A 23,000-nucleotide genomic window follows, 5' to 3' on the forward strand; every position below is an offset into this window, starting at 1 on the left:
ACTGGTGAACACCTAGCCCAAACCCCCTGAAGATCTCTCCCAGTGGCTTCATATAGATGTTGAAAAGCATGGGGGAGAGGATGGAGACCTGAGGCACCCCACAAGTGAGAGCCCAGGGGTCTGAACACTCATCCCCCCAAACTTTTTACTCTGGCCCTGCCCACTTTTGCCTTTGATCCCACCCACCAGTGACATGTGGCCCCCAGAAGGGAATGTGGCCCTCTGGCCGAAAAAGCTCCTTATCCCTACAAGCACTACATGAAATGCCTGCTTTCCTTGGTGGAATTCTGTACAGTATGAAATGGTCCTAATGTCAGTAGAATGAAAAACAAAGGTGAGTGGACAATTAGATTTGAATTTTATGTAAGAGACAAAATTAATGTGAATTGGAAATAATGGGGAGAAATGAATCTTTCTGCATGCATATGAGACTGAGCATTTTAATTAGGGTATCAAATACCAATCATTTGTTTCGTGCTTCTTTTTTATTAACTGGTTAATCAGTTAATAAAAAAATTGACGCAAAAATGTTAACAGCACAAGGGAGAGGTGCTCTGAGAATACCTGATTAAGAAAATGATTTCTCATGACTCAATAGAAGTAGCAACTCCTTTGCTCATCAGTTGTACACAAGGCCACTGAATTTGACCCAGCCAAGCACTTGAAACTAGGTATGCCTGAAGCTGAGCCAAAACAAATGCTTCCCAGTTTCACCACTTCATTCACTGGCTTTGAAGTTGAGTGGCATTTTAGTGATTTGGGATGATGCAAATGGAAGCAGGGTGTTCATCCCATTTGTTGGTGGTAGGGTTCATACCTCACCGATGCTCGGTTTTGGTTTTATTTGTTTTTGAAAATCTCCTTCCGTTCCCACTGAGAGAAGATGGAAGCAGTGCTTCCAGTTCCTGCCCTTACTCTGATTAGGCTTAAGGGAGAAACTCCCAGAGTGACAACAGGAACAAGTAGCAGTTCTTCCTTCCTGTCTGGATAGGAACTGGAGGAAGTTTGTAACAAAGAACAGCAGCAGCAAAAATGGAGCCCAGTAACTGCAGGGAAGGTTATTTTGGTTGCCATTAGGAGTATATGAACAGCAGGTGGGGAAATAAAAAAGGTGAGCTCAGGGAGCACGATTTCAGGAAACCTTCCTAGCCACCTTCCCACCTGCTCAATTCAACCTAAAAAGTTACTTTTAAGAACTTTCAGTACAGGTCAGTTTCTGCTTGTACTGCCAACATCTATGTTTTTATACCAGCAAATACTGCAAATTGCTCATGCAGCCCCAACTAATTCTGTTCTAATTAGTCTTCCAACTCCAAATTGCTTAGTGCTAATGGTAGAACCTCCTAAAATAGGTGCTGGGGACCAATTCATAAATTAGTTTAGTGGCCTGAATGCCACAGCAAAGCCACTCGTCGATAGCTGTGATAGTTGTTGTGACACCCTTTGTGTCAGCCTTTGTCCCACACTTTAATTATCAGGATTTAAGAGAACAAATACATTATTAGGCAATTTAGGGGAATATCCTCCTTGTGTTTGTATAGAGAGCCAGACATTATGTCCCTGACTCATCAACCAGGTTTACAAGTCACATATTAATCAAAAGTTGACACTTAAACCAGTACACATAAGGCGTTTATTTTAAAACATTTGTACCCTTCCCTTCTCTTCCCACTTGGGTGGAGGGGGGTGGTTTTTGCTGTGGCATATTTTCTTACTATTTTAAAAAATGGGGGTGGGGGAGCCAAGGCTACAGGAGCTAATTTTATTACTTTTATTTTTCAAATGTACTCTCCTTTTATTCTCCTTTTTGAAAACAAAATTATATATGTGTATACATGTATTCACATATATAATTCGAATCCCCGCGGCGGGGTGCGCTCCCGTTGCTCGGTCCCAGCGCCTGCCAACCTAGCAGTTCGAAAGCACCCCCGGGTGCAAGTAGATAAATAGGGACCGCTTACTGGCGGGAAGGTAAACGGCGTTTCCGTGTGCTGCGCTGGCTCACCAGATGCAGCTTTGTCACGCTGGCCACGTGACCCGGAAGTGTCTGCGGACAGCGCTGGCCCCTGGCCTCTTGAGTGAGATGGGCGCACAACCCTAGAGTCTGTCAAGACTGGCCCGTACGGGCAGGGGTACCTTTACCTTTTTTATACATGTATAAGAAGTGAACCCCATGTTATTCTGGTAGTCATGATGGTGCTATGATTCATTTGCCTTTAAAATATGAAAATGCACATGCGCAGAGCATTAAAAAAAATAGCAGAGCTGGCAAACTTAAAAAAATAATTGCTCTCGCATATTAGTAATGTAGAAACATCCCCAGAGTTCCTTGGGAAGAGGCCTTGATTGTTGAAGAACTCTGAGTATTGGAGCTCTGTGATGGTGACTGGGATCTCATAACAACTCTCAGCACCCTTAACATAATACAGTTCCCAGGATTTTTTTTTTGGGGGGGGGGAGCCTTGACTGTTTCAAGTGGTATGATACTACTTTAAATGATTGAGCCTTAGCCTGCTTCTGGGTTTGCTAGCTGACTTAAGTTACAAGGAACCAGGGCTGGGGAACCTGTGACCCTCCATAAGTCATTGGCTTGCATTTCCCATCATCCCTGACCAGCAGAGAAGTGGCAGTAGCTTCCAGCGAGATCTTGTGCACTCTGCAAGATCTCGCTGGAACCTGCTGTTGCCATTGCTGCTTTGCAGGTGTTACTGCACAACCCAAGTAATGGGTTCTGTGGTGGGTGGTAGGGCAGTACCTTTTTGTTTCACCTCAGGTGGTGAGATGGCACAGGCTGTCCCTGTCTCTGACCCTTGGCGGTGCTGGCTGGGACTGATGGGAGTTTGAGTTGCAGAATATATGGAGGGTCATAGGTTCTCTCCTTCAAGGGATGCTAGGAAGTACCAAAAGGGAACCTCGGCCAACTTCAGTAGTTTAATTTATGTGTCTCATTTGCTTTTTAAAAACAAACAAACAATGGGGTTGTATCCAATGTTAGTTATTCTCAGAGTTGGCCTATTAAAATTAATGAACATGACTGACTTTAGGTCCGTTAATTTTGATGAGTCTGCCCTGAGTATAACTAATATTATATGCAACACAGTGGCAATGGCAAGTGTATAACTAATTGCAAGGGAGCCCAGTCTAGATTTTTATTATAATAATGAAATTATAATAAATATTCTCTGTAGCTGTAGTAAAATGTTACCTTTACTGCTGGCGTCACAGCTGTTTCCCCACGTTTTTTGTTCTCCTTATAACAGTTGCCAGAAATACCTCTTTCCTATATCCTCTGCTTCTTTTCTTACTTTCAACTAAATTGCAATCATTTGTCCTCCTGCCTTCTTATCCCCAGTGTCCCTTCTTCTTGCGTCATTGTGCAATGAAAAAAAGACATTGCAACCAGTAAGGAGAATCCCTTGGAGCTCCTGATATCCAAACAATAATATACACTGTGAGAGAATGCATGGGATTCTGTGTAGTGTTATACTGGCAGGTGTTTGAATGGATGTTTTACTCTCAAGTATAAATTAACTGAAGCCCCAGAGCAAAAACTGCTCGTCCAGATATAGGCAGCCCATACGATATACCCATTGTTGGACAATGCCACTCCAGATGGCAGGAGTGGGACTGAAATTGCCCTCTAGTTGTTGTTGGGGTTTTTTTTGGGGGGGGGATTTACCTGGATAGAAATGCAAAGTTGTCAGGAAGAATGTTCCATTATTCTCTTAAATAGAGAGTTTAGGTTTGGTGGCAGTTGTTTTCAAAAACGAGGGCACTGAAATATTTAACACTTTCCTCCTGAAGTGGTACAGAAAAAAATCATAATGTAAAATTGCCAATCATAAAATAGATCCAGATTAAGTCATACTTAGAGGAGGTCCGTTGAAATGAATGGGACTTCGTTAAATCCTTGTATGTGGCTGGAAGGCATCTGGGCAGCCTTATGGTACTTCTGCCTGAGCCCAGGGTGCTGTAAGAGCCCTGCCACTTGCATCTGCACTCTGATCTCTGCAAGTCCAGTCTGGCCTGCTGTCGTGTTGCCTGCTGCACCTTGGCTTATGTGTGGCTCACCTCACAGGGCCTTGCCTCCATGCCCCTTGCGGCTTTGTTTCTCTTTGTTGTCGTCTTGCATTGATCTCTCTGCAGGCTTGTGGTTCCAGGGTGTGGTTGGAGTGTGTGGAATGGGGTGGAATGACATGGTGTGACACTGAGAGGGGCTAGCTCAATGAGACTGAGGTGTGTCTCCCACGCATTTGAGTGCCTCACTGGCCCGGTGGTACAGCCATGCATGCTGGGAGCTGTTTCTGGATTGGCTACTCTGGATGCACTCTTGCTGCAATTTGTTTCCTTTGCCCTGTATTGCCACACATACCCCACCAACAGAGTTTGGGTGCAGCAGAATTTACACTATCGGAACAGCAGAATATCTGCGGGTTTCCCATTCTTTGGATGGTTCTCTCATTCACTGAAAACCATGTTTATGGAACAGTGTCAAGAAATTAAAGCAGATCTTAAGTGCTGCCCATTTGGCATGCACTGCAATGACCATAAGTCAAGAAAGCGAGAAAGCCTGCCATAAGGAAAGACAGCAACACTGCTCACGAAAGTATTGCAGGAGAAGACAGCATGTTTTTATATTCATAATGGTAAATGGACCCCTGACCATTAGGTCCAGTTGTGACCGACTCTGGGGTTGCGGCTTTCATCTCGCTTTATTGGCCGAGGGAGCCGGCGTACAGCTCCCGGGTCATGTGGCCAGCATGACCAAGCCGCTTCTGGCGAACCAGAGCAGAGCACGGAAACGCCGTTTACCTTCCCGCCGGAGCGGTACCTATTTATCTACTTGCACTTTGACATGCTTTCGAACTGCTAGGTTGGCAGGAGCAGGGACCGAGCAACGGGAGCTCACCCCATCTCAGGGATTCAAACCGCTGACCTTCTGATCAGCAAGTCCTAGGCTCCGTGGTTTAACCCACAGCGCCACCTGCGTCCCTTTTATATTCATAACATTCAACATATAGTTTGTGGCACTTACAAAACAAAATGGTTGTCCAAATAATGTTTCATTTTCTCATTGAAGTACAGAGTAGTGAATAAGAATGGCCTAATTAAATGCCACATCTTGCATTGTCTACAGCACCTCCCAGTTAACATAATTATCAAGAGGTATAGGGAGATTTTGCAAACACATACCTGCCCTCCATCCCCATTGGCCAAGAATGTGAAAAGACGGTACCTTAAGTGCAAAATGATTATTTTTTTCTTATATCTGCAGGGGGAAAACAAACAACTCTTTCCACCAAGCTCAAATGCTGCTAATGCTCACAATTACTGTGAGTTTTCATAACAACACATTAAGCTTTTGCATACTTAAGAGTCATGTAAGCTTCATTAGCCTTAGATTACTTCCTGGCTGTTTTTGTGAGGTTTTCTCACACCCTCATATCTTCCTTCCAGCCCATGACCTTCCTTCCATGATCTGATATCAGAGCCCTCCTGGATCAGACCAAAGACCAATCAAGATCATCACTCTTTTCTCACAGTGATCAATCATATGCCTATCAGACGCCCACAAGCAGGACGCAATCCACAGCAAGTGGCACTCAGACTTCATACATACTTCACACATCTGGGATTATGTTCCCCATTCTTTTCTCCAGAATGATGGCCAGTTGTCGTTTTTTATAATCCCATGGCAGAGTTGCCAGGTACATCTTTTGTTAGGAAGGTTGCTATTGACATCTGGGCCTTCAGGAAGCTTTGGTAATAGCTGATTTGCCTCCCACACACCCAGCTAAGGATGCTGTAATATCTGGGCAATATCTCTGACAAAGAATGAAGGAGAGGCTGTAGCCTATAATGCCTGAAGATCTGATGTGGGCCAACAGATCTGACTGCCTGTTGGGATGTTAAGTTGTGCCACCACCTATGTTTAACCTGTATGTAAATAAACAAATATTACAAAATGCCATTAAGCCTCTAACATCCCCCTTCCAAATGCTGCTTGGGGAAGTGGGGTGACCATAACATGCTTGGCATGCTTTAAACTGTTGACTAGATGGGAAGTTGCATTTTCCCAGTCACAAAGTATTGAGGCTGACATAGAAGAAATTTAGGCTTATGCCAAAGAAAATTCTGTTAGGACAGACCCACTGAAATTAATGAAACCAAATTAGTGATCTCTAATAATTTAAATGGGTCTGACAAATATTGACTACAACCTTTAGTCTGCAATCCCATACACGCTTATTTGGGAGTAAGTCCCGCTGATATTGATGAGGCTTAGTTCTTAATAAACAAGGATAACATTGCAGTGCTAAAATCTCATCCTATAATTTAATACTAGGTCACTTCTCCTCTTCCTGCAGTACCAGCCTCTACCATCTTCCTTTTCCCAATCTTCGCATGCTATTCCTTTTCTGGTCCTTTTAATGGGAGCATTATTTATCTTTAGTAAATAACCCAAAATGCCTTTGAGGGTGCATTTTATAAATTAATTACTAATTACATTATTAATTGTTATCAAGTTTCATTTCTGGAAGGCTACAGAGATAGTTGAAATGCAGAAATTCTCCTGAGTCTGTCTTACAGTGTTTTATAGACCTCATGTTTATGCAATATGATTGATTTTTCTCATGTCCTCTTAAGTTTAAACTATATTATTCTGTTTTAGATAGATTTTGCTTTAAACTACTCTTTATGCAGGTTTCAATTAAAATGTTATGGTGGCTAATCATTCAGATATTTGTGGTTTCTCTTATACAAGTACAAATTTCCTTCCCCCCAAAAAAAATTGTCTAGAGAAACAGCAAAACTGTAATTAACCTTTATTTTTTATTATTAAGTAATCCTTCCACTTTGTCATTTTACTTTTACTGATGCCAGTGATAGAACATACAAATTTGATGGCATAGGAACAGAAAGGATTTGTATTCCGGGAGGAACTTGTAAGAAAACTGCTGGTAAAGCTAATTCTGGTCTTACTGTGATTACCAATAATCTTCCAGCAGCCAATGATGCTTATTTTATCTCTTTCAGCTGTGCTAATGACTAGTCATATTAGCATATAGGTGTGTCGCCCAAGACCCCTTCCTTCCCCAGTTTACATCACTTTCCATCATAGCCCACTCAGCTCTCAATGTATGCATGTGTTCCCTCCAGAAACACTGGCTGAAAGTTTGTTTCCTCGTAGGCAAAAGGTACCAGGTAAGACTGCTGTCTGAAATCCTGGAGAGCTACTGTTGATTGGTGTAGACCAGCCCACCCCAACATGGTATCTCCTGGAAGTATTGGACTACAATTCTCAGCAGTCCCAACAAGTATGGTCCATGGTTGGGGATAACGGGAGTTTAGTCCAAAATATCTGGAGGATACCAGATTGAGGAAGGCTGTTACAGACAATAACTACTGAGTTAGATGGACTATTGGTCAGACTTGGCAGCTTCCTATTATTCCTCCCTCCCCGGTCCTATGTTCTATAGATCATAAATCCCTCCTATTCTTTTTTCCCTCTCCTCATTCCAAAGTCTTATGTGAAACAGGGGGTCCTTGAGTCTTCTGTGTCACTGTCCCCCAGGGGATTCCTGAGCCCCCTTGCAAGATAGGCATGTAAGTGTAAGAGATGGAATAGGAAGGCACTCGTGTATTCACCCTAATAAACTATCTTGACACGTTCAGAATAATGTGGCCTTTATTCCACTTTAAATGGGTCCCAGCAGTGCACCTGAAATTATCTTCATACAACTAGCAGAGTTAAACAGTCTGGAGAGGCTCCGTTTCCTTTCTTCTGATTGCTTATAGTAATTTTCAGAAAGCAAGATGGACTTGACTGCTAGCCCTCAGAGGAAAGGGTTGCGGGTCCCATGGAAAGCCAACCGTCCCCCATAACAGATGGGGCAACTAGAGCTCAGCACAATTCTGGCACCACTGTCCAATGGATCTAAATATTGCTGTTAGCAGTAATGCTAGACTAGGCTACTAATCTGCTTCTCATGTGAACCTATATGCTGTTGTGAAAGTTAGGATAGACAGTCATGTTGGGTCAAGTAATTAGAACTCTTAAGAATTCTGTATGAAACGACTACTTCTCCTGGGTGCTGTTTATGTTTTAAACGTCCGCATTCTAGTCTGGGGCCAGGTGCAACAATATGTTTATTCTCACCATCTGTGGTTGCACTGGGGTTTCAAAGGAACCCTGGAGGCTGCAGAAATGGCTTGCCAGTGGTGCCTGCCACCCCTTGCTTCACACTGTTATTCTCTACCGGGCTTGAGAAATCGCTACTCAGGGCAGCCGCTGTAGCTCTTTGTCTGAATTGTTGTAGACACCTGTTTATTGCCAAATGGCAGTAATGTAGCTTCAGGGTGTTGGTGGTGCAGGAGAGAGAGGCTGATAGTCGGAAGCTCTTACCATTTCCTCGGACTACTAAATCAGCTTGCGCTGCCCAGCCCTGCCATTGCTTCACAAACTGCAAGTAGCGGGTTGTAAAGCAGGAATATTCACAAGCCCAAACTTTGAGCTCAGTCTCTAAAACGAATCAGAGGCATCTGGCTGTTTTGCTGTCAGTGGGTAATGATGCAGCCGTGTCACAAACCCAGATGTGATTCTACATTTCTGCAGCTGTTCTGATGGGAATTTCAATGCCCCAAACATCTGCTACTGGGAATCATAGGCATGGCAACACAGACAACCTTTCAGGGCTGTTATTTTGGCTTGGGTTTTTCTTCTTCTTTCAAACTCCCCACCCCGCCGGGATATATTTTTCCCTATTTATCTAAAAGGTTTAAAACCTTCCTATGTGGGAATAAATGGCAATAATCTTAGATTCAGTACCAGGCAGTACAAAATCCCAGAAGCTGAGAGTTATGGCTTCATATGGCTGAGAAATGAGGTTTATAGAGGCTGACATGATAGGACACTGTCTGTCATGTAAATAAAGTGAAAGGGAATTCTTAAAATGAAGCCATTATTGTCTGTTGCATAAATATGTATTTAGATCATTTTAATAATGCAGCGGTGTGAGTCTTTCAGGTAATTACATATTTAAAATATGGCTCAGGAAAAGCTTTTTGAAGATAGTTGCATTTCAAAAGATGTCAGCCATTTTAATGCATCAAATCAGAAGAAACTGGAGAAATACATCATGAAATAATTACTGATCAAATATGTGCATGAGAGAAGTACCTAAAAATAAATGTTTCTACCGATTTGTATGTGTGTCACAGAGAGAGAGAAACATTCTCAAGCTAAATCATTTCTATGCCATCTTTTATTATTTCATGGATAGAAGGGGGAAAGCTTTTCTGAAAATTGTCTGTATTCCAAAAGTTAACCTCTCAGCCATTCAGATGAACCAACAAAGAACTGAAAAGGGAATAGCATAGATTCCTATGGAAAATCAATTCATCTCTGTGGTTTTCTTTTAACTGTATCTAACAGTCAGATTGATTTGTTTAAATCTAGGGGAACAATACCCTCTAAGTCATCTGCATGCCAAGTTCAGTCCTGGCATGAGATTTTATGACATAAATACAATAAAAACAGAATTTACTCTAGAAATGCTGACTTGGCAAAATGGCACACACCACCCCTGTCATAATTCTTTGATTTCCTGTATGTGAGACCATTAATAAACTGAAAGCAAACACAGGATATGAAAAATCAATACAAGGTACAGTACTGTAATGTTATAGCTGCAATAGCATTCCTAATTATGATTTCTTTTCTCAAGGAAACTATTTGGTGTCTAGCATCTGTGCAGTTTTTCCTTGTCCCTGACCTATTTTGGAAAGTTTGTCTGAAACACAACCCACCACAACTGACAAGGTGTTCTAACTGAGCTTACTGCATAAGTCAGATTGCTAACACGTTTCAGAGTGATAACAATGAGATCCCAGCTGTGATTTTTATCTCATGTTACCATAGAGACATGATGTGCTTCTAAAATGGTGGCTGCGGTGGTTGTTGCTGTGGCCTGCAGAGGTGAATGGGAATTACAACGCAGGGTGTAGAGTTTGTGATCACATCCACCCCATACATTTAAAGCACTCTTATGCCACCTTAATAGTTATGGCTTTCCTCAAAGTATCCTAGGAAATGTTGACCTCACAGAGCTACAATTACCAGCACCCCTAACAAACTACATTTCCCAGAATTCTCCATGACTGATAAATTTGTATAAGAGTGCAGGCACTTGAAATGTGCAACAGGGTGGATGATGAACACAGACACATGGGCAAGCTCCCCCAATGCACCATTTTTTCCTAGCATGTTTTTCTCTCCCAATTAAGCATTTCATTGTTGTTTTAGCTTTGCCAGTCTTTAAAGGAGTTTTTCCAATGTCATCTAGAGGGTTGGCTATCCCTGGCATAGGGATTTCAACTGCATAATGCATGTGAAAGACTCTTGAGTACTTGAGTGTGTCATACAGATGGTAAGGATTACTAAATGAAGGAAAGGGCATGGTCCTATAGCAGTAATACTGATAGTGACCCCAAGTAGTCAATAAAACACAAGAACACATGGGTTATTTGGGCTTAAGTTGCAGGTTCCAGATCTAAAGTTGCATCTCAAATACTGGAGGAATGGTTAGAAATGGGATATTGCTCAACTTCTGCTAAATCTACTTCTTGGTATTTTAAAGATCCAGTTCACCTATATATTAAAATGAAATTCGTACACAATTATTTTTCTTATATTGCATTGACATCCTTCCATTAGATGACTTTTTAAAAGTGGCTTCTTAAAATCTAAACATTGTGGAAGCATATAAATTGGTTTAAAAACATAAAAAGAGCCTGCAGGATCAGGTCAATGACCTATTTGGTCCAGCATCCTGTTCTCACATTGGCTAACCAAATGTCTGGAGGAAACCAACAAGCAGGTCCCAACCCCTCCTGTGGTTTCCAGCAACTGGTATTCAGAAGTACTATTGCCTCTGATTCTATAAGAATGTGTGGCGCTAGAATTCACCTCATATGTCACTGTTTCTCTACTGAGACACAAAAACTTTGAACAGGTCTGGAGCTATACAACAATGCATGTTGACACATATGTTTGTTACTTTCTTAATGTGCATACCCATAAATGCAGCTGGTGACCTGGGTCTACCTTGCAGCATGTAGTCCAGCCTTCCCCAATATAGTGACTGCCAGATGTTGTTGGACTTCAACTCCCATCAGGCTAGCCAGCATGGCCAATGGGGAAGGATGATGGGAGTTGTAGCAGTGGCAGATTTGGGTACTATGACACCCTACGTGAGGCCAAAACTTGGTGTGCCCTCCAACCCCTGTTCTGCCTTTCCAAAGGTGGATAAGGATGCACCCAGCTTTGGGAAGGAGGTACGAGAGCTCTGGCAGGGTCCTAGAACCCTCCCTCCTCCTTCTCAACCCCAGGAAAGTGTTAAGTAGGCTTTTGGAAGGAGGCAGGAGGCCTCAGGCATCTTACTTACCAGGTTTTGAGACAGTGCTCTTTCAACTCATCACCCAGTATGTGCGTACTACTTGCATATTTCCAAATCTACCCCTGGTTGTAGTCCAGCATCATCTGGAGGGCATCAGATTGGAGAAGGCTCTAGTGATCAAAAAAGTTAGTGATCTTCAAGTACTTCTCCATCCCTGTTCATTGGAGATTGCTTGTAGCAGGTAGAGAATGCTGGTTCCTTTAACATCCAAGGGTTCTTTTGTTAGACATCATGACAGAAATGTGTTAGGGCCAAATGCAGACACATATTTTCTGTGACTTCTAGTCATGTCCTAATGTTATCTTCTGTTCCTTTCTGGTCAACATGTTTACCACTGATGTTCTAGAAATGACAACAAAGAACAAGAATTAGAGTCATAAGCCATAGGAGTGTGAGGGAACCCAAATAAGAGGGGAAAGGCATAAAAGAAAAGAAAGCAGGGGTAGAGAAGATAATTTTTACCCAATAGAAATATTGGTTCTCAAACTGTGAGGACCCATACACAGTCTAAATGTTGCAATCATAAGTATGTGGGGTGATGAGGGAAAGACAGGGTTGTTTTTTTAAGTCCTGATGTTTTTAGTGTTTTTCAGAAAAGAAAAAATTACAAATCTCATTTATCAACGAACAATGTTATGCTTATAGAAGTATTTGGGAAGGAGGAGAGTGTCCCTTTTTAGAGGTTACCCTGGACATGTGAGATGGAAGCCAGCCTGCCAATAAAGCAAAGTTAGCTTTCTGCTTTGGAATTTCTGTCAGCAGCAATCATTGATACGGCTGTTCCTCCTTAATAAAATCCATCATGCACTCCAAAAGAGTAACTAGGACACTTAGTTTTTATTCCACATGCATCTCATTTGTCTTCAGCAGGTTCTTCCATAATCTCATCATTATTGCTATCACCCTCTGAGGACAGCTGACTTGCATTAATCAGCTAGGCCTCCCTCATTCCTCACTAGATTCTTTGCAGCTTTACTGTGCCCTTGGGCATCCTAACTTTACTTGAAAAATTAATAAACCTCCCCTCTCTTATCTTACCTTATTAATGTCTGTCTTTGTAACCCATTATCCCTGCATCTCATCAGTGACCATTTGAGGCTGTGGTGATCACCAAAGGATTGCACCCTGGTGAGGCAGCGCACAAGAGTGCCCTACATAAATGCAAAAGAGGAAGTTCAAAGCCCAGCTTTGTTGTTTAGGAGTCTGAATGGTTGATGAAGTGAATGCGTGGGAATTGTTAGGATTCCACAGAAGGCCATTAAGGCCCATCAGACATTTCCCTGTTGCCGTCCTCATGCCTCCTTCCTCCACCCACCAACCAGCACACACCCAAACCTCCTTTTCTCTTTCTCTCGCTTTGCAAACCATGGGCTTGTTAGCCGTCCAGTATTTTGAAATACTGGTATGTATGCTAATCACTTGTGTTTGCACATTTTTGGGGGTTGTTGTTGGTCATGGTTTGCAGTTATACTGGCTGTCTCCCTTGCTTACTTAAAAGTACAATCCAATTGAAAATAAAGATTTTGCAGGTTTGCTCATTTCACACAGAGATAGCAGCTGGTAAGTGTCTTTTGCAATTCATCAGAGGCCTCCCCGACCACCTGCTCTTGGCATCCTGCAAACAGCTGGCTCCGTGTATGTACCATAAGCTATTATCTTACTCAATAAATAATGAAAGAAAGAAAGAAGGCAGGATGGAGTCATTTCTTTGTAAATAAAATAAATTGATCACCATCTTTCTTTTCCCATCTAGAAAGAAGCCATCACGTTAAAGGTGTGTTCTGTTTAAACAATATCTAATACACAAACATGGACATGCATGTCCAGGCAACAAGCAAACTCAAATGCATGACAGTTTCTTTTTTCTAAAAAATTGCTGCATTTTATAGAGACCGTGGGGAGGTTTTTTGAGAACTTCAACTAATGTCACCAGATGCCCCACTATTGAGAGGGAAAGCTATGTTTTCCAAAGACTGTCCCACTTAACTCCCCCCCCCAAACGAATTTCTGTTCTTTAGTTCTTAATTGTAGTGGATGTCAGCAAGTCACTCGTGTTTGTTTTGGCCTTGTGCTGCTGTTGGACGGCACCACTGCTGCGTTTTCTAGCTGCCTGGGTTTTGTTAAAGTAGGGCATTAGGGGGAAGCATTAGAAGCAAGAGAGATCAGTGCCAATAGTAAGCTTTCCATGTGCAAAGCTTCCAGATACAATGCACGTCTGATGTATGTTAAGATTTGTGTCACTATCTGCGCTTATTTGCATTGGTGGGGGTGTGCATTTCCATCTGTGTTTCAGTGCAGGAGGGAGTATACATCTCTGTACACTCTTGGGCTAGCTACTCATGGATAACACCATCTTGTTGCCTTGCAATTAACATGTAGTTCATACAAAGCTGATGAGTATCGCTGTGACTGAACATAATAATGCTGAAAGCCAGGCTATCAATTCCATAAGGAGATAGTTATTGCCAACCAGATTTAAAGGGGGGGGGGGGATTCTGCAACGGACTAGTAATTTGATTAAGTCAGAGGTAGGTCACTGTTGTTAAATTATTGTGGAGAGTAGAGCCAAAGCTGATAGTAGCTTACTGAGCTCATATCAAAGACAAGGTGCAAACAGGGCCTTTTTGTTTCACAACTCAGTAACTTCCTTGCCACTATCCTACAATATGTACAGTAGCTTCCACTGACTTGAAAGAGAGCTTCAGCCTTATGGGACAGCGCCAGCATTTAGGGGTGTTGTGAAAATTTAAGCAAAGGTGCTCCACTTACCCATTGTTACTTACTGCCTCATCCCCGCCCCCGCAAGGAGCAAAGAACTCGCCTTGGAGCCAGAGAGATGTCTGTGGATGGTGAAGGGTTGCCACAAAGTTGAGAGAGGTCCACTAAGTCTAGCCTTCCTCTGTCCATTGTAAAGTGAAGATGCTGGCAGCAGGGGCAAATCTCAGCAGGGAATGGGAAAACTCTGCCCATGTTGGTATGCCACCAACATCTTCATATTGCAAGAGTCAGGGGGGAAAGGAGGAGTTTGGTGGTGGGCCTCTCCTATCTTCAAGGGAGCTGCTTCCACCACCTGCTACTCTGTGCTGGACCACAAGGTGAATTTTCCCTTAGGTTGATGGGCAGCAGAAGGAACAGGATGTTTGGGTGTTCTTACAAATGCTTGGGGGAGAAAAACTGAAGGTTTTCAAGCATTTGAATGGAATCCCTGTAGGGCCAGGTTCATTTTCGAAAAGCACAGGGTTTCTTATCCATCATGGATATCATTAGAAAATACTGCATTTTACCAAATTCTTCACCAATAAAGAGTAGTGTTGTTTAATCTAGCTTCCGCAAAGTCCACCTAATCATTTTTTTAATTATATCTAATTACAGCAAATAAAAGCAATCTGCTGCATGAATAATTTTTTTAGGCATTTTAAATTTAGGATCTTATTCTAAATTATTCTTTGCAGGTAAGGAACTGAGGGCAGTACAATGGATGCTGCTTTCTCATATCTGTAGAACACTTTTTAATCCCTTCTGGACTTTTGCTACTTTGGAACAGATTTTACATCAAATGTGTATTCTAGCCAAAGTAGGTTTTACATTCAAATGCAAAAGTCACAGTTTTAAAAACACCCTTTTAGCTGTTTATACCAGTTTGGCATGATTTTATGAAAGCACTAAGCTCAGCCCTAGAATTAAAGGAACAAAAGAAAAACAGTGCAGCTGTAACATAAGCTTTCTGTTAAGCCAAGCGGTTACAGATCTATAGAGGAATGTTAAGTCTCACAGTTCAGGACACTGAGAGAGAGAAAAGTGATAGGTATTAGAGAAAATGTTTTCCACTCCAGTTTGGATTCTGAATTCCAGAATGTGGCACTGGGTGGTTATTGCTTTACTACAGGGGTGGAGAGCCTTTTGAGCCTCCAGATGTTGCTGGACTAAAATTCCCATCCTTGACCATTGACCATGCTGGTAGGGCCAGATGTCCCAAAGCATCTGGAGGGCTGCAGGTTCCCCATTCTATTCCATGGCAGCTATACTTTGGGATCCCACAGGGCTCTGTTGCATCCACCCATGCTTTTTAACATTCATATGAAACCACTGGATGAAATCATCCGGAGATATGGACCAAGGTGCCATTACTATGTGGATGACACTAGATTTTATCAAATCTAGGTGAGGCAGTGGGTATTTTAAACCAGTGCCTGGATGAGGCCGATCCAAGGAACTAGTTCATTTGACCAGCTGAGTGTTGTTCAGCCAGTTCTTAAGGACAATAGCTGCAATGTGAGAGTGTTTTTGGATTCAGCACTGCTATTTAGAGGCTCAAGTGGCTTCTGTCGCCAAGACGCCTTTTATCAGCTTGGACTGATATACTTGCTGCAACCCTATCTGGACAGAGATAGACTTGCCACAGCTATCCACATTCTCTTAACCTCTTAATTGGATTGCTGCGAGGCACTGTATATGGGGTACCTGGAAACTTCCATTGGGCAGCAAGATAGTTTACAAGGATTGGACATTATGATCTCATTTTGTCATCTGCATTGGCTTCCAAGCAATGTACTGATCTTAACTTGGAGCCAGGTTACTTAGGATTGTCTCCTATAGACGTTTCCTACCTTGACTTTAAGATCTGCTTCAGGAGCCCTTTTTCTGTTACCCTCCACTAAGCCAGGTGCTGCAGGTGGCTACTAGGAAGAAGTGGTCTTCAGTTGTTGTGCCTCACTTATAGAATGTCCTCCCCAGAGAGGGTCCCCTGGCATCTACAGGCTGGCTTTTTGTACACCAGGACTTTGTTGTTTTATTTTTCACCTAAAAATGTTTTAATAATATTTCAATATTGTTTTTCCCCCTGAAGTTTTAAGATCTGTGAAATGGTTGCTACTGCTGTGAGTTTTACTATATTGTTTGACCTCTGTGCTCCTGGTTTTATGCTGCATTTAGATTTTACGGTTTTAATTTCACATGCAATTGTTTCACTTTTATTGTAAGCCGCCTAGAGAACTTTTGCTATTGGATGAAATATAAATTTTGTAAATATAAACAAACAAATAATCATTATGGAAACATACTGGAATAATTGGAACTAGTAAAAGTGGAACACCCTCCCATCAGATGTCAAAGCGATAAACAACTACCTGACATTCAGAAGACATCTTAAGGCAGCCCTGTTCAGGGAAGTTTTTAACGTGTGATATTTTAGTGTATTTTTTGTTTCTATGGAAGCTGCCCGGAGTGGCTGGGGAAACCCAGCCAGATGGGTGGGGTACAAATAAATTATTATTATTATTATTATTATTATTATTATTATTAAAGATATATAACAGGAGTTTGCTTGTGTACATGCAAAAATAGCTTTCTTAACAAATATATATCCCAAAACCAACAAAGAACTATTGAAGAGAACCTGAATTGTCTTACGTATTTCCAGTTGATGACATATATAGCTGACAATTTATAGCCAAGTATATTGTATTGGATACAATTTCTCTAGGGACGTGGGTGACGCTGTGGGTAAAACCTCAGCGCCTAGGACTTGCCGATCGCATGGCCGGCGGTTCGAATCCCCGCGGCGGGGTGCGCTCCCGTCGTTCGGTCCCAGCGCCTGCCAACCTAGCAGTTCGAAAGCACCCCCGGGTGCAAGTAGATAAATAGGGACCGCTTACCAGCGGGAAGGTAAACGGCGTTCCGTGTGCTGCGCCGGCTCGCCAGATGCAGCTTGTCACGCTAGCCACGTGACCCGGAAGTGTCTGCGGACAGTGCTGGCTCCCGGCCTATAGAGTGAGATGAGCGCACAACCCTAGAGTCTGTCAAGACTGGCCCGTACGGGCAGGGGTACCTTTATCTTTACCTTTATATTGTATTGGATACAATTTCTCTATTAAATCATCTCTATTAAATCTGGGATTGGATTTAGCTTTCAACTGATTAAGATCTTCATAGTTAATACTTTCCAAATGTTGTCATACTATCTATGAATAGTTGGAAGTTGTTTTACGTTTCTATTATGCTGCATTTTAAAACTTTACCCTATTAAAATCAGCTCCCTGCTAAACTGTGATATCGCTTCCTGGTTCATTACACCCAACAAGAGGTATTTTTCTGTGTGTGGAGTAAAAGTGCTTTGAAGAAATGCCTGAAACAAATGAGGCTGTCGTATCAGAGTGTGATTGTACCCTGTAATCTTAATGTGCACAAGTGTCTGTGTTATCCTTGCACATCCTCACCAACAGTGAATACATTAGCCCATTTCACTACATCATTTCCAAGCAATACTTTAGCAAAACTAGTTTCAAGATGGTATCCAGCACCTCATGAAATCTTGTTCATAAACAAGATTTATTTAAAAGTCTGTATCCCATCTCAGGCTGTTGTTCTCAGTCAATCTGGAGATCTCAGTTCCATTTTCCTTCATATAACGGATTAGCTCCCTTGGCCTCAGAAGTGAAATGAGCGCTTCAACCCCATAGTCGCCTTTGACTGGACTTAACCGTCCAGGGGTCCTTTACCATTTTTTTTTACCAAGTGTAGGAGCCCATATTATATATAGCTGGGAAATAATATGCCTAGAGTATCTAGCTCTATCATAAAAGCTTTAAGGCTTCAACCCAATAACCAATAATCTGGAACCAGGAATGGGAAAGAAATGTAATTCAGTTCACATTTAAAGCCAAATTTCACAAATTTGTACTTTTCGAAACAATATGAGAACCAAAACACAGCCATCCTTTGAAATTTGCACTTATCCAAACCAAACAATGGGCGCAAAAATGCATAGATTGGGGGAAAGTGTTTATCAGAATGAATATGTTTGAAAAACAGCATGCAAAAATCCATTGCATTAGGGGAAATAGCATGCAAAAATGTGTACATCGGTCAAAACTATGAGTATCAAAGCATGCATTATGATGCAATGGTATTTCATGTGTGTAAGTGTTTTGCCTGGACCCCAGAACAAATGATCTCTAATGGACATAGCATAAAAGAATTCACCACTGTTCATCTTAGATAACCACAATTCATTATGTAACTGTTGCATATTCATGGATGCCTAGCAATATCACTATTCATAGGACCCGTCTTTTCTTACATAACTTTTACCTTCCATAGATATAACCAGTTAAGCTCGTCTCTCGTCTTGTTGTGACCCACTCTCAGTACGTCACTAATTTCACAAAGTAAGCGTGCACTACCTTTGCACTCAGTACACAAAATGATGACTAAGGATGGATGATCACCCTTATAAGACTCCGGAGCAATTAATCACCCCAACTTCTATCACCTCTCCAACTTGACAAGTTTGCCATGTGACTAAGCAGTGCTAAGGGCGCACACAGTTGACACAAGAGCAATCTTGAGATGGGAAACTGTGAAGGGGGTGGGGTGGGACCATCACTGCTGAGTTGTTGAGCACATCATTTGCCTGATCCTACTCACATAATAGAAACAATTCCCCACTGATTTCAGTGCACAATACAGACTGTTTGACTAGTACACTAGAGCATAATATTCCATATGAGTACTGTAGCACATATCTCTTTTTTGCTCAAGTGTTATCATTAAGTAGGAAATGCAGCATATTTTTCAAGCTGTCTGCAATTGCACTGGAAACCCACATATTTTTAGTTAAAGACTGAAAGTAAATTGAGGATATGGAATATCAATGGGAGGTAGTGCTCCAGCTGCTAGTGCAGCACTGTTAATTACACAATACTTTTATGGAGCAATTCAGTGGTAATTCTTACTGCTATTCCTCCTTAATAAGATCCATTGTGCACCATAAAATAGTAACTAGGACACAGTTTGTATTCCACATGCATCTCACATCTCTTTAGCTGCTTCTTCCATATCCATAATCTCATCATTATTACTATTACCCTCAGAAGACAGTTGACTTGCATTAATCAGACAGGCTGACATTCCCTTACCAGATTTTTTCCCCTGCAGTTTTATTGTGCTTTTGGACATTTTAATTAACTTGAAAAATTAATTACAAATTCCAACCTTATTAATGCCCGTCTCCACTCCCCAACTTCTGTAGTCCATTAGCACAGTTTTATTGGCACTGACCATCGCAATGCAGGGTCAACAAATAATGGGGCGTTAAGAACATTTCTGTGTGATCTTTACTTAAGTGGGAAAACAATCATATCCACAAATCATGCCTGCTGGACAGGATAGGATCACATCCTCATTGGCCATCTTCCATCCATTGCTGCTAGCCTACTGGTATGCTGATGCAAATGATATCCTGAATGTTGTGCATTGTTCTTTGCACTAGTACAGTTAGTTTCCAACAGAAGGAACACAGTGGCAGAAGTGGCTGCTCTTAGCAAGAACTGTTTATTTTCTCCATGAACCCTACATGTTGAAGGCTCAGTGGCAGAGCATCTGATTTCTATGCAAAGGGTTCTGAGTTCAGTCCCTGGCATCTCCTGGTAAAGCTGGACAATATCCCTCTCTGAAACCCCTGGAGAATCACTGTTGGTCAGTGCTACCAATACTGAACTAGATGAACTAATGGTCTGAGTCCTATGTTCTGTGCTTGTTGTTGTTTATTTGTCTTAGTCGTGTTCGACTCTCCGTGACCCCATGAACCGGAGGATGCCTTGGAAACTTTCACTTTCTTCTCAGAGCTTCTCCTTTTTTATGTCCATGGAGTTTTATTGGCAAAATACTGGAGTGGTTTGCCAGTTCCTTCTCCAGGTAGTCTAAACTCTTGGCTATGACCTGTCCATCTTGGGTGGCCCTGCACAGCATAGTTCATAGCTTCTCTGAGTTATTCAAGACCCTTCGCCACGACAAGGCAGTGATCCATGAAGGGGATTAAGCTTAAGATCCTGCAAACTTCAGTTGCATATATGCAGCAGTGAGTGGTCAAAGTTGCCACATAAACCTGAGTTTGATGACTGTGAAGCTCTTCATGGCGTAAGATGCATTCTAATGCTCCTTCCGCTGAAGGAAATCAGGAGTGAGCAAGTCGATTGCTCACTCTTTTCCAGTATTTCAGTAGCAAAGGTTGCACTTTGGAGGGAGCAGTGCTTCATGGATCCCACCAGATTTTTGAGAGATGGAGGAGTTCTGTGAATGACCAACATATTTTTTTTATCTGGAGCAAGAAGCTTTCTGAGGCAGTTTAAAGTTACACATCCTATTGCAACCAGGAGAAAAGCTCCTGAATAATTTAATAATCTCAGGCTGTTCAGAAGAAGAAGAAGAAGAAACTCATTGCTTGGGTCCTTGGGACATGGATGAAGTTGTGTGGGTGGAAGTATATATTTATTCACTGTGGACTTTGATTAATTATTTACCAGTTCAACTGCCATTAACAAGATCTCTGAGTGGCAAGGTCTCTGCTGGAACGAAATTTAATCGCTCCCTTCATTATTTACACAGGTGAGATCCTCACCTTTTAATATAGAAATCTGGTACCAGGTTCCCTAAAGTCAGCTGAATAATTGGAACACCCCAGGCTACCAATTTAATTCAGCTTCTTCCGAGTCACTACTCTGGGCCCAGTTCAGACTTGCCTAGCATCAAATAAGAGAGATTACTCACTTGTACAAGAGCTGCAAAAATCAGGCTCTCGTTTTGCATAATTTGGCTTATACTGCAGGGAAACAAAGAGGAAAATCTGCCTGAAAGTTTCAAAATGGATTAAACGTTTCTCGTATTGCCAAACATAGTGTTTTCAGCTGTGTGTAACAAAGTAATAAAAAAGAAGCTCTGATATACACTTGCCATCAAGGTTAACTATGTAGTAGTGGATTTATATGGCAGGCACTTAACCACAGACAGCTTATTTTGTCACATGAAAAGTATTCCTCATAGTTGGAGAGCCAAGTCCTATGACTATTATCTGAAATATACTCAGAGTCGAGAGTGGATTTCATGCTCTTTATTCAGCTCAAGTGGTGAGGAGGAAATGGAAGTTCCCCCCACAATATCTGCTTTATATACATTATTTACACAATGGGCTGCACGTGATTGGCTAATTCCGGGATTCTCCTGTAGGCCAATCAGACTTCCACCTGGAGCTGGATTGGGTGGCTCCTGCGGACCAATCAGACTGCTGCATTCTGAATCCTATTGTTCTAGGACCAATCAGACTGCTGCATTTTGGATCCTATTCAACTCAGTAATTAACATTATCTATGTGCGAAGGCGACATTTGTTGACTTCTTCAGTGGACTTCTTGGTGGCTTAAAGTGAACTAGCTTTATACTAAAAAAAAAATCCTTCCAGAAGTGTATCTGAAGAAGTGTGCATGCACACGAAAGCTCATACCAATAACAAACTTAGTTGGTCTCTAAGGTGCTACTGGAAGGAATTTTTTTGTTATTATTTTGTTTCGACTACGGCAGACCAACACTGCTACCTACCTGTAACTAGCTTTATACTGTAACAAGTGCATATTTATAAGTGCTTCTTCGTGTCATTGCTTCTCTAGCCTTCAGAGTTTGTGCATCTGCGTCAAAACTGGTAAAAGTTTGGACAACAATGCTGGTAGGCAAAGCTTCCTGTGTCCATAATAGAGGATTTATTGAATGCGTTTCTCCAGTGGAAGCTGGTGCCAGTTGGGGCTGGTTAAGCAGAGGGTCACTTAAGATGCTACATGTCACCTAGCAATGAGTGGAGTTAATGCCAGGCACCATGTAGGAACTCTCCAGGACTAAAATCCTATGCCCTCAAGAGAGTATGCTCCCTTGAATACAGTGGGATTTCCCTTTTGAGTAAAAAGGATAGGATTGGGGTGAGACCACAGTGATACAGACCCCAAGCAAGCAAGCAGGCAGAGCAGAGAGTGAGAGATTTCATAAGGGGGGAGAGGAGAAGGAAGGGGACTCATGTTCTGTGAGGAAACTGAGTCCTGCTGCTGCCTCGTTTCCCTTTATGGATCAGCAATGCCTTTCTCCCTCCCTCAGAAGAACTCTTGCACATTCTCTGTGGCACTGCTGTCCCCTTTAACCATGAAAATTCTGCCATAGCGGAGAGCAAAATGAATAATTTTCTTGTCAAAAGCTGAACTGTAGTGGAACAGAACCAGTGCTGCATGCAACAAATATGGGGTGGAAGAGAAGTCAATGTCTTCTTACATCCCTTGTTTTGGTGCTTCACTCCACACATCAATTTATTACATCATTTGGTATTCTTCCTCAGCCAGAAAAGTATATTAGATGCATAGGTGCCAAATCCCTGGGGCACTGGGTGCCCGAGCACTCACAAAATTCCCCATGAAGGGGCCCACAAATTTCAGTGCCAGGGCCACGCACACTGCATAGCACCCGCAGCCCTGGGCACCCATGGTTGCGGGGCCAAGTTGGCACTCCTGATCAGAAGGTACCTCAAAGGTGAACTAGTCCACCTAACTCAGCCATTGTACTAAAGTCATTGGTAGTCTATCTGTTAGTGGCTGCTAGGTTGGTGGAGGCCCAGGGGTAGAAGGACGCTGCAGCTTTTCCATTGGATAACTGGTTTAAGAGAGCTTTACATATAGCTACCCACCATCTGAAGGAACTAGGAAGTGAAGCAGGACCAGACATTTGGTTGACT

The 23,000-nt window shown here is 42.2% G+C and overlaps 1 protein-coding gene across 1 annotated transcript in view; it reads left to right on the forward strand.

The window, feature by feature from the left end:
• The window catches only part of OSBPL1A (oxysterol binding protein like 1A), a 158,787-nt gene that overhangs the window by 18,154 nt on the left and 117,633 nt on the right, over positions 1–23,000 (forward strand). The window lies entirely within an intron of this gene.

Source organism: Podarcis muralis, chromosome 8, assembly GCF_964188315.1.
Source record: "Podarcis muralis chromosome 8, rPodMur119.hap1.1, whole genome shotgun sequence".
NCBI lineage: Eukaryota > Metazoa > Chordata > Lepidosauria > Squamata > Lacertidae > Podarcis > Podarcis muralis.